Source organism: Taudactylus pleione, unplaced genomic scaffold, assembly GCF_031769625.1.
Source record: "Taudactylus pleione unplaced genomic scaffold, aTauple2 ptg000967l, whole genome shotgun sequence".
NCBI lineage: Eukaryota > Metazoa > Chordata > Amphibia > Anura > Myobatrachidae > Taudactylus > Taudactylus pleione.
In genome coordinates, this window is record NW_028285368.1 from 13,207,501 (window position 1) to 13,215,000 (window position 7,500).

At 36.8% G+C, this 7,500-nt stretch overlaps 5 non-coding genes and 26 pseudogenes across 5 annotated transcripts; all 31 read right to left on the reverse strand.

Moving 5' to 3' along the window:
- Positions 1-75: 75 nt before the first annotated feature.
- On the reverse strand, positions 76-194 carry LOC148472811 (5S ribosomal RNA; annotated as a pseudogene).
- A 115-nt stretch (positions 195-309) lies between these two features.
- LOC148472812 (5S ribosomal RNA) lies at positions 310-428 on the reverse strand (annotated as a pseudogene).
- A 117-nt stretch (positions 429-545) lies between these two features.
- Positions 546-664, reverse strand: LOC148472813 (5S ribosomal RNA; annotated as a pseudogene).
- Positions 665-775: 111 nt separating this feature from the next.
- On the reverse strand, positions 776-894 carry LOC148472814 (5S ribosomal RNA; annotated as a pseudogene).
- A 116-nt stretch (positions 895-1,010) lies between these two features.
- On the reverse strand, positions 1,011-1,129 carry LOC148472815 (5S ribosomal RNA; annotated as a pseudogene).
- A 116-nt stretch (positions 1,130-1,245) lies between these two features.
- On the reverse strand, positions 1,246-1,364 carry LOC148472816 (5S ribosomal RNA; annotated as a pseudogene).
- Positions 1,365-1,479: 115 nt separating this feature from the next.
- Positions 1,480-1,598, reverse strand: LOC148472817 (5S ribosomal RNA; annotated as a pseudogene).
- A 116-nt stretch (positions 1,599-1,714) lies between these two features.
- LOC148472818 (5S ribosomal RNA) lies at positions 1,715-1,833 on the reverse strand (annotated as a pseudogene).
- Positions 1,834-2,182: 349 nt separating this feature from the next.
- LOC148472819 (5S ribosomal RNA) lies at positions 2,183-2,301 on the reverse strand (annotated as a pseudogene).
- A 116-nt stretch (positions 2,302-2,417) lies between these two features.
- On the reverse strand, positions 2,418-2,536 carry LOC148472820 (5S ribosomal RNA; annotated as a pseudogene).
- Positions 2,537-2,651: 115 nt separating this feature from the next.
- LOC148472821 (5S ribosomal RNA) lies at positions 2,652-2,770 on the reverse strand. Its single transcript, XR_015874017.1, has one exon. It is a non-coding gene; the product is annotated as a 5S ribosomal RNA (ribosomal RNA).
- A 116-nt stretch (positions 2,771-2,886) lies between these two features.
- LOC148472822 (5S ribosomal RNA) lies at positions 2,887-3,005 on the reverse strand (annotated as a pseudogene).
- Positions 3,006-3,121: 116 nt separating this feature from the next.
- On the reverse strand, positions 3,122-3,240 carry LOC148472823 (5S ribosomal RNA; annotated as a pseudogene).
- A 115-nt stretch (positions 3,241-3,355) lies between these two features.
- On the reverse strand, positions 3,356-3,474 carry LOC148472824 (5S ribosomal RNA; annotated as a pseudogene).
- A 116-nt stretch (positions 3,475-3,590) lies between these two features.
- LOC148472825 (5S ribosomal RNA) lies at positions 3,591-3,709 on the reverse strand (annotated as a pseudogene).
- A 116-nt stretch (positions 3,710-3,825) lies between these two features.
- On the reverse strand, positions 3,826-3,944 carry LOC148472826 (5S ribosomal RNA). The gene has a single exon (XR_015873663.1). It is a non-coding gene; the product is annotated as a 5S ribosomal RNA (ribosomal RNA).
- Positions 3,945-4,060: 116 nt separating this feature from the next.
- Positions 4,061-4,179, reverse strand: LOC148472827 (5S ribosomal RNA; annotated as a pseudogene).
- Positions 4,180-4,295: 116 nt separating this feature from the next.
- Positions 4,296-4,414, reverse strand: LOC148472828 (5S ribosomal RNA). The gene has a single exon (XR_015873866.1). It is a non-coding gene; the product is annotated as a 5S ribosomal RNA (ribosomal RNA).
- Positions 4,415-4,530: 116 nt separating this feature from the next.
- Positions 4,531-4,649, reverse strand: LOC148472829 (5S ribosomal RNA; annotated as a pseudogene).
- A 116-nt stretch (positions 4,650-4,765) lies between these two features.
- On the reverse strand, positions 4,766-4,884 carry LOC148472830 (5S ribosomal RNA; annotated as a pseudogene).
- A 115-nt stretch (positions 4,885-4,999) lies between these two features.
- On the reverse strand, positions 5,000-5,118 carry LOC148472831 (5S ribosomal RNA; annotated as a pseudogene).
- Positions 5,119-5,234: 116 nt separating this feature from the next.
- LOC148472832 (5S ribosomal RNA) lies at positions 5,235-5,353 on the reverse strand (annotated as a pseudogene).
- Positions 5,354-5,468: 115 nt separating this feature from the next.
- LOC148472833 (5S ribosomal RNA) lies at positions 5,469-5,587 on the reverse strand. Its single transcript, XR_015874019.1, has one exon. It is a non-coding gene; the product is annotated as a 5S ribosomal RNA (ribosomal RNA).
- A 116-nt stretch (positions 5,588-5,703) lies between these two features.
- On the reverse strand, positions 5,704-5,822 carry LOC148472834 (5S ribosomal RNA; annotated as a pseudogene).
- Positions 5,823-5,938: 116 nt separating this feature from the next.
- Positions 5,939-6,057, reverse strand: LOC148472835 (5S ribosomal RNA; annotated as a pseudogene).
- A 115-nt stretch (positions 6,058-6,172) lies between these two features.
- LOC148472836 (5S ribosomal RNA) lies at positions 6,173-6,291 on the reverse strand (annotated as a pseudogene).
- Positions 6,292-6,407: 116 nt separating this feature from the next.
- LOC148472837 (5S ribosomal RNA) lies at positions 6,408-6,526 on the reverse strand (annotated as a pseudogene).
- A 116-nt stretch (positions 6,527-6,642) lies between these two features.
- Positions 6,643-6,761, reverse strand: LOC148472838 (5S ribosomal RNA; annotated as a pseudogene).
- A 116-nt stretch (positions 6,762-6,877) lies between these two features.
- On the reverse strand, positions 6,878-6,996 carry LOC148472839 (5S ribosomal RNA; annotated as a pseudogene).
- Positions 6,997-7,112: 116 nt separating this feature from the next.
- On the reverse strand, positions 7,113-7,231 carry LOC148472840 (5S ribosomal RNA). The gene has a single exon (XR_015873867.1). It is a non-coding gene; the product is annotated as a 5S ribosomal RNA (ribosomal RNA).
- A 116-nt stretch (positions 7,232-7,347) lies between these two features.
- On the reverse strand, positions 7,348-7,466 carry LOC148472841 (5S ribosomal RNA; annotated as a pseudogene).
- Positions 7,467-7,500: the final 34 nt, after the last annotated feature.

The window sequence follows — 7,500 nt, forward strand, 5'->3', positions numbered from 1 at the left end:
CAAGTAAATTCATTGATAAGTTGAAAAAATTAAATGTAAAATGTAATAGAAAAGAATGTTATGGCAGTATAAAATTACATACAGCACCTGGTATTCCCAGGTGGTCTCCCATCCAAGTACTAACCAGGCCCAACAATGCATAGCTTCCAAGATCAGATGAGATTGGGCATGTCCAGTGTGGTTTGGCTGTAGGTGCTCAAAAACATTAACTTTAGACCTCTTTACTTCTTAACTCAAGTAAATTCATTGATAAGTTGAAAAAATTAAATGTAAAATGTTCTAGAAAAGAATGTTATGGCAGTATAAAATTACCTACAGCACCTGGTATTCCCAGGTGGTTTCCCATCCAAGTACAAACCAGGCCAAACACTGCATAGCTTCCAAGATCAGATGAGATTGGGCATGTCCAGTGTGGTTTGACTGTAGGTGCTCAAAAACATTAACTTTAGACATCTTTTACTTCTTAACTCAAGTAAATTCATTGATAAGTTGAAAAAATTAAATGTAAAATTTAATAGAAAAAGAATGTTATGGCTATATAAAATTACCTACAGCACCAGGGATTCCTAGGTGGTCTCCCATCCAAGTACTATCCAAGCCCAACACTGCATAGCTTCCAATATCAGACGAGATTGGGCATGTCCAGTGTGGTTTGGCTGTAGGTGCTCAAAGACATTAACTTTAGACCTCTTTTACTTCTTTACTCAAGTAAATTCATTGATAAGTTGAAAAAAGTAAATGTAAAATGTAATAGACTGTTATGGCAGTATAAAATTACCTACAGCACCTGGGATTCCTAGGTAGTCTCCCATCCAAGTACTAACCAGGCCCAACACTGCATAGCTTCCAAGATCAGACAAGATTGGGCATGTCCACTGTGGTTTGGCTGTTGGTGCTCAAAAACATTAACTTTAGACATCTTTTACTTCTTTACTCAAGTAAATTCATTGATAAGTTGAAAAAATTAAATGTAAAATGTAATAGAAAAGAATGTTATGGCAGTATAAAATTACCTACAGAACCTGGGATTCCTAGGTAGTCTCCCAACCAAGTACAAACCAGTCCCAACACTGCATAGCTTCCAAGATCAGACGAGATTGGGCATGTCCAGTGTGGTTTGGCTGTAGGTGCTCAAAAACATTAACTTTAGACCTGTATTACTTCTTAACTCAAGTAAATTCATTGATAAGTTGAAAAAATTAAATGTAAAATGTAATAGAAAAGAATGTTATGGCAGTATAAAATTACCTACTGCACCAGGTTTTCCCAGGTGGTCTCCCATCCAAGTACTGACCAGGTCCAACACTGCATAGCTTCCAAGATAAGACGAGATTGGGCATGTCCAGTGTTGTTTGGCTGTAGGTGCTAAAAGCCTTAACTTTAGACCTCTTTTACTTCTTAACTCAAGTAAATTCATTGATAAGTAGAAAAAATTAAATGTAAAATGTAATAGAAAAGAATGTTATGGCAGTATACAATTACCTACAGCACCTGGTATTTCCAGGTGGTCTCCCATCCAAGTACTGACCATGCCCAACACTGCATAGCTTCCAAGATCAAATGACATTGGCCATGTCCAGTGTGGTTTGGCTATAGGTGCTGAAAAATATTAACTTTATACCTCTTTTACTTCTTAACTCAAGTAAATTCATTGCTAAGTTGAAAAAATGTAATGTAAAATGTAATAGAAAAGAATGTCATGGCTATATAAAATTTCCTACAGCACCTGGTATTCCCAGGTGGTCTCCCATCCATGTACTAACCAGGCCCAACACTGCATAGCTTCCAAGATGAGACGAGATTTGGCATGTCCAGTGTGGTTTGGCTATTGGTGCTAAATGCCTTAACTTTAGACCTCTTTTACTTCTTAACTCAAGTAAATTCATTGATAAGTTGAAAAAATTATATGTAAAATGTAATAGAAAAGAATGTTATGGCAGTATAAAACTACCTACTGCACCTGGTTTTCCCAGGTGGTCTCCCATCCAAGTACTGACCATTCCCAAAACTGCATAGCTTCCAAGATCAAACGACATTGGCCATGTCCAGTGTGGTTTGGCTATAGGTGCTGAAAAATATTAACTTTAGACCTCTTTTACTTCTTAACTCAAGTAAATTCATTGTTAATTGAAAAAATGTAATGTAAAATGTAATAGAAAATAATGTTATGGCAGTATAAAATTACCTACAGCACCTGGTATTCCCAGGTGGTCTCCCATCCAAGTACTAACCAGGCCCAACACTGCATAGCTTCCAAAATCAGATGAGATTGGGCATGTCCAGTGTGGTTTGGCTGTAGGTGCTCAAAAACATTAACTTTAGACCTCTATTACTTCTTAACTCAAGTAAATTCATTGATAAGTTGAAAAAATTAAATTTAAAATGTAATAGAAAAGAATGTTATGGCAGTATAAAATTACCTACAGCATCTGGTAATCCCTGGTGGTCTCCCATCCAAGTACTAACCAGGCCCAACACTGCATAGCTTCCAAGTTCAGACGAGATTGGGCATGTCCAGTGTGGTTTAGCTGTAGGTGCTCAAAAACATTAACTTTAGACCTCTTTTACTTCTTAACTCAAGTAAATTCAATGATAAGTTGAAAAATGAAATGTAAAATGTAATAGAAAAGAATGTTATGGCAGTATAAAATTACCTACAGCACCTGGTATTCCCAGGTGGTCTCCCATCCAAGTACTAACCAGGCCCAACACTGCATAGCTTCCAAGATCAGACGAGATTGGGCTTGTCCAGTGTGGTTTGGCTGTAGGTGCTCAAAACCATTAACTTTAGACCTCTTTTACTTCTTAACTCAAGTAAATTCATTGACAAGTTGAAAAAATTAAATGTAAAATGTTATAGAAAAGAATGTTATGGCAGTATAAAATTACCTACAGCACCTGGTATTCCCAGGTGGTCTCCCATCCAAGTACTAACCAGGCCCAACACTGCATAGTTTCCAAGATTAGACGAGATTGGGCATGTCCAGTGTGGTTTGGCTGTAGGTGCCCAAAAGCATTAAATTTATACCGCTATTACTTCTTAACTCAAGTAAATTCATTGATAAGTTGAAAAAATTAAATGTAAAATGTAATAGAAAAGAATGTTATGGCAGTATAAAATTACCTACAGCACCTGGTATTCCCAAGTGGTCTCCCATCCAAGTACTAACCAGGCCCAACACTGCAAAGCTTCCAAGATCAGAAGAGATTGGGCATGTCCAGTGTGGTTTGGCTGTAGGTGCTCAAAACCATTAACTTTAGACCTCTTTTACTTCTTAACTCAAGTAAATTCAATGATAAGTTGTAAAATTAAATGTAAAATATAATAGAAAAGAATGTTATGGCAGTATAAAATTACCTACAGCACCTGGTATTCCCAGGTGGTCTCCCATCCAAGTACAAACCAGGCCAAACACTGCATAGCTTCCAAGATCAGACGAGATTGGGCATGTCCAGTGTTGTTTGACTGTAGGTGCTCAAAAACATTAACTTTAGACATCTTTTACTTCTTAACTCAAGTAAATTCATTGATAAGTTGAAAAAATTAAATGTAAAATTTAATAGAAAAGAATGTTATGGCAGTATAAAATTACCTACAGCACCTGATATTCCCAGGTGGTCTCCCATTCAAGTACTAACCAGGCCCAACACTGCATAACTTCCAAGATCAGACGAGATTGGGCATGTCCAGTGTGGTTTGGCTATAGGCGCTCAAAAACATTAAATTTAGACCTCTTTTACTTCTTAACTCAAGTAAATTCAATGATAAGTTGTAAAATTAAATGTAAAATATAATAGAAAAGAATGTTATGGCAGTATAAAATTAACCTACAGCTCCTGGTATTCCCAGGTGGTCTCCCATCCAAGTACTAACCAGGCCCAACACTGCATAGCTTCCAAGATCAGATGAGATTGGGCATGTCCAGTGTGGTTTGGCTGTAGGTGCTCAAAAACATTAACTTTAGACCTCTTTAACTTCTTAACTCAAGTAAATTCATTGATAAGTTGAAAAAATTAAATGTAAAATGTTCTAGAAAAGAATGTTATGGCAGTATAAAATTACCTACAGCACCTGGTATTCCCAGGTGGTCTCCCATCCAAGTACAAACCAGGCCAAACACTGCATAGCTTCCAAGATCAGACGAGATTGGGCATGTCCAGTGTTGTTTGACTGTAGGTACTCAAAAACATTAACTTTAGACATCTTTTACTTCTTAACTCAAGTAAATTCATTGATAAGTTGAAAAAATTAAATGTAAAATTTAATAGAAAAGAATGTTATGGCAGTATAAAATTACCTACAGCACCTGATATTCCCAGGTGGTCTCCCATTCAAGTACTAACCAGGCCCAACACTGCATAACTTCCAAGATCAGACGAGATTGGGCATGTCCAGTGTGGTTTGGCTGTAGGTGCTCAAAAACCTTAAATTTAGACCTCTTTTACTTCTTAACTCAAGTAAATTAATTGATAAGTTGAAAAAATGTAATGTAAAATGTAATAGAAAAGAATGTTATGGCAGTATAAAATTACCTACAGCACCTGGTATTCCCAGGTGGTCTCCCATCCAAGTACTAACCAGGCCCAACACTGCATAGTTTCCAAGATTAGACGAGATTGGGCATGTCCAGTGTGGTTTGGCTGTAGGTGCCCAAAAGCATTAAATTTATACCGCTATTACTTCTTAACTCAAGTAAATTCATTGATAAGTTGAAAAAATTAAATTTAAAATGTAATAGAAAAGAATGTTATGGCAGTATAAAATTACCTACAGCATCTGGTAATCCCTGGTGGTCTCCCATCCAAGTACTAACCAGGCCCAACACTGCATAGCTTCCAAGTTCAGACGACATTGGCCATGTCCAGTGTGGTTTGGCTATAGGTGCTGAAAAATATTAACTTTAGACCTCTTTTACTTCTTAACTCAAGTAAATTCATTGTTAATTGAAAAAATGTAATGTAAAATGTAATAGAAAATAATGTTATGGCAGTATAAAATTACCTACAGCACCTGGTATTCCCAGGTGGTCTCCCATCCAAGTACTAACCAGGCCCAACACTGCATAGCTTCCAAAATCAGATGAGATTGGGCATGTCCAGTGTGGTTTGGCTGTAGGTGCTCAAAAACATTAACTTTAGACCTCTATTACTTCTTAACTCAAGTAAATTCATTGATAAGTTGAAAAAATTAAATTTAAAATGTAATAGAAAAGAATGTTATGGCAGTATAAAATTACCTACAGCATCTGGTAATCCCTGGTGGTCTCCCATCCAAGTACTAACCAGGCCCAACACTGCATAGCTTCCAAGTTCAGACGAGATTGGGCATGTCCAGTGTGGTTTAGCTGTAGGTGCTCAAAAACATTAACTTTAGACCTCTTTTACTTCTTAACTCAAGTAAATTCAATGATAAGTTGAAAAATGAAATGTAAAATGTAATAGAAAAGAATGTTATGGCAGTATAAAATTACCTACAGCACCTGGTATTCCCAGGTGGTCTCCCATCCAAGTACTAACCAGGCCCAACACTGCATAGCTTCCAAGATCAGACGAGATTGGGCTTGTCCAGTGTGGTTTGGCTGTAGGTGCTCAAAACCATTAACTTTAGACCTCTTTTACTTCTTAACTCAAGTAAATTCATTGACAAGTTGAAAAAATTAAATGTAAAATGTTATAGAAAAGAATGTTATGGCAGTATAAAATTACCTACAGCACCTGGTATTCCCAGGTGGTCTCCCATCCAAGTACTAACCAGGCCCAACACTGCATAGTTTCCAAGATTAGACGAGATTGGGCATGTCCAGTGTGGTTTGGCTGTAGGTGCCCAAAAGCATTAAATTTATACCGCTATTACTTCTTAACTCAAGTAAATTCATTGATAAGTTGAAAAAATTAAATGTAAAATGTAATAGAAAAGAATGTTATGGCAGTATAAAATTACCTACAGCACCTGGTATTCCCAAGTGGTCTCCCATCCAAGTACTAACCAGGCCCAACACTGCAAAGCTTCCAAGATCAGAAGAGATTGGGCATGTCCAGTGTGGTTTGGCTGTAGGTGCTCAAAAACATTAACTTTAGACCTCTTTTACTTCTTAACTCAAGTAAATTCAATGATAAATTGTAAAATTAAATGTAAAATATAATAGAAAAGAATGTTATGGCAGTATAAAATTACCTACAGCACCTGGTATTCCCACGTGGTCTCCCATCCAAGTACAAACCAGGCCAAACACTGCATAGCTTCCAAGATCAGACGAGATTGGGCATGTCCAGTGTTGTTTGACTGTAGGTGCTCAAAAACATTAACTTTAGACATCTTTTACTTCTTAACTCAAGTAAATTCATTGATAAGTTGAAAAAATTAAATGTAAAATTTAATAGAAAAGAATGTTATGGCAGTATAAAATTACCTACAGCACCTGATATTCCCAGGTGGTCTCCCATTCAAGTACTAACCAGGCCCAACACTGCATAACTTCCAAGATCAGACGAGATTGGGCATGTCCAGTGTGGTTTGGCTATAGGCGCTCAAAAACATTAAATTTAGACCTCTTTTACTTCTTAACTCAAGTAAATTCAATGATAAGTTGTAAAATTAAATGTAAAATATAATAGAAAAGAATGTTATGGCAGTATAAAATTAACCTACAGCTCCTGGTATTCCCAGGTGGTCTCCCATCCAAGTACTAACCAGGCCCAACACTGCATAGCTTCCAAGACCAGATGAGATTGGGCATGTCCAGTGTGGTTTGGCTGTAGGTGCTCAAAAACATTAACTTTAGACCTCTTTAACTTCTTAACTCAAGTAAATTCATTGATAAGTTGAAAAAATTAAATGTAAAATGTTCTAGAAAAGAATGTTATGGCAGTATAAAATTACCTACAGCACCTGGTATTCCCAGGTTGTCTCCCATCCAAGTACAAACCAGGCCAAACACTGCATAGCTTCCAAGATCAGACGAGATTGGGCATGTCCAGTGTTGTTTGACTGTAGGTACTCAAAAACATTAACTTTAGACATCTTTTACTTCTTAACTCAAGTAAATTCATTGATAAGTTGAAAAAATTAAATGTAAAATTTAATAGAAAAGAATGTTATGGCAGTATAAAATTACCTACAGCACCTGATATTCCCAGGTGGTCTCCCATTCAAGTACTAACCAGGCCCAACACTGCATAACTTCCAAGATCAGACGAGATTGGGCATGTCCAGTGTGGTTTGGCTGTAGGTGCTCAAAAACCTTAAATTTAGACCTCTTTTACTTCTTAACTCAAGTAAATTAATTGATAAGTTGAAAAAATGTAATGTAAAATGTAATAGAAAAGAATGTTATGGCAGTATAAAATTACCTACAGCACCTGGTATTCCCAGGTGGTCTCCCATCCAAGTACTAACCAGGCCCAACACTGCATAGTTTCCAAGATTAGACGAGATTGGGCATGTCCAGTGTGGTTTGTCTGTAGGTGCCCAAAAGCATTAAATTTATACCGCTATTACTT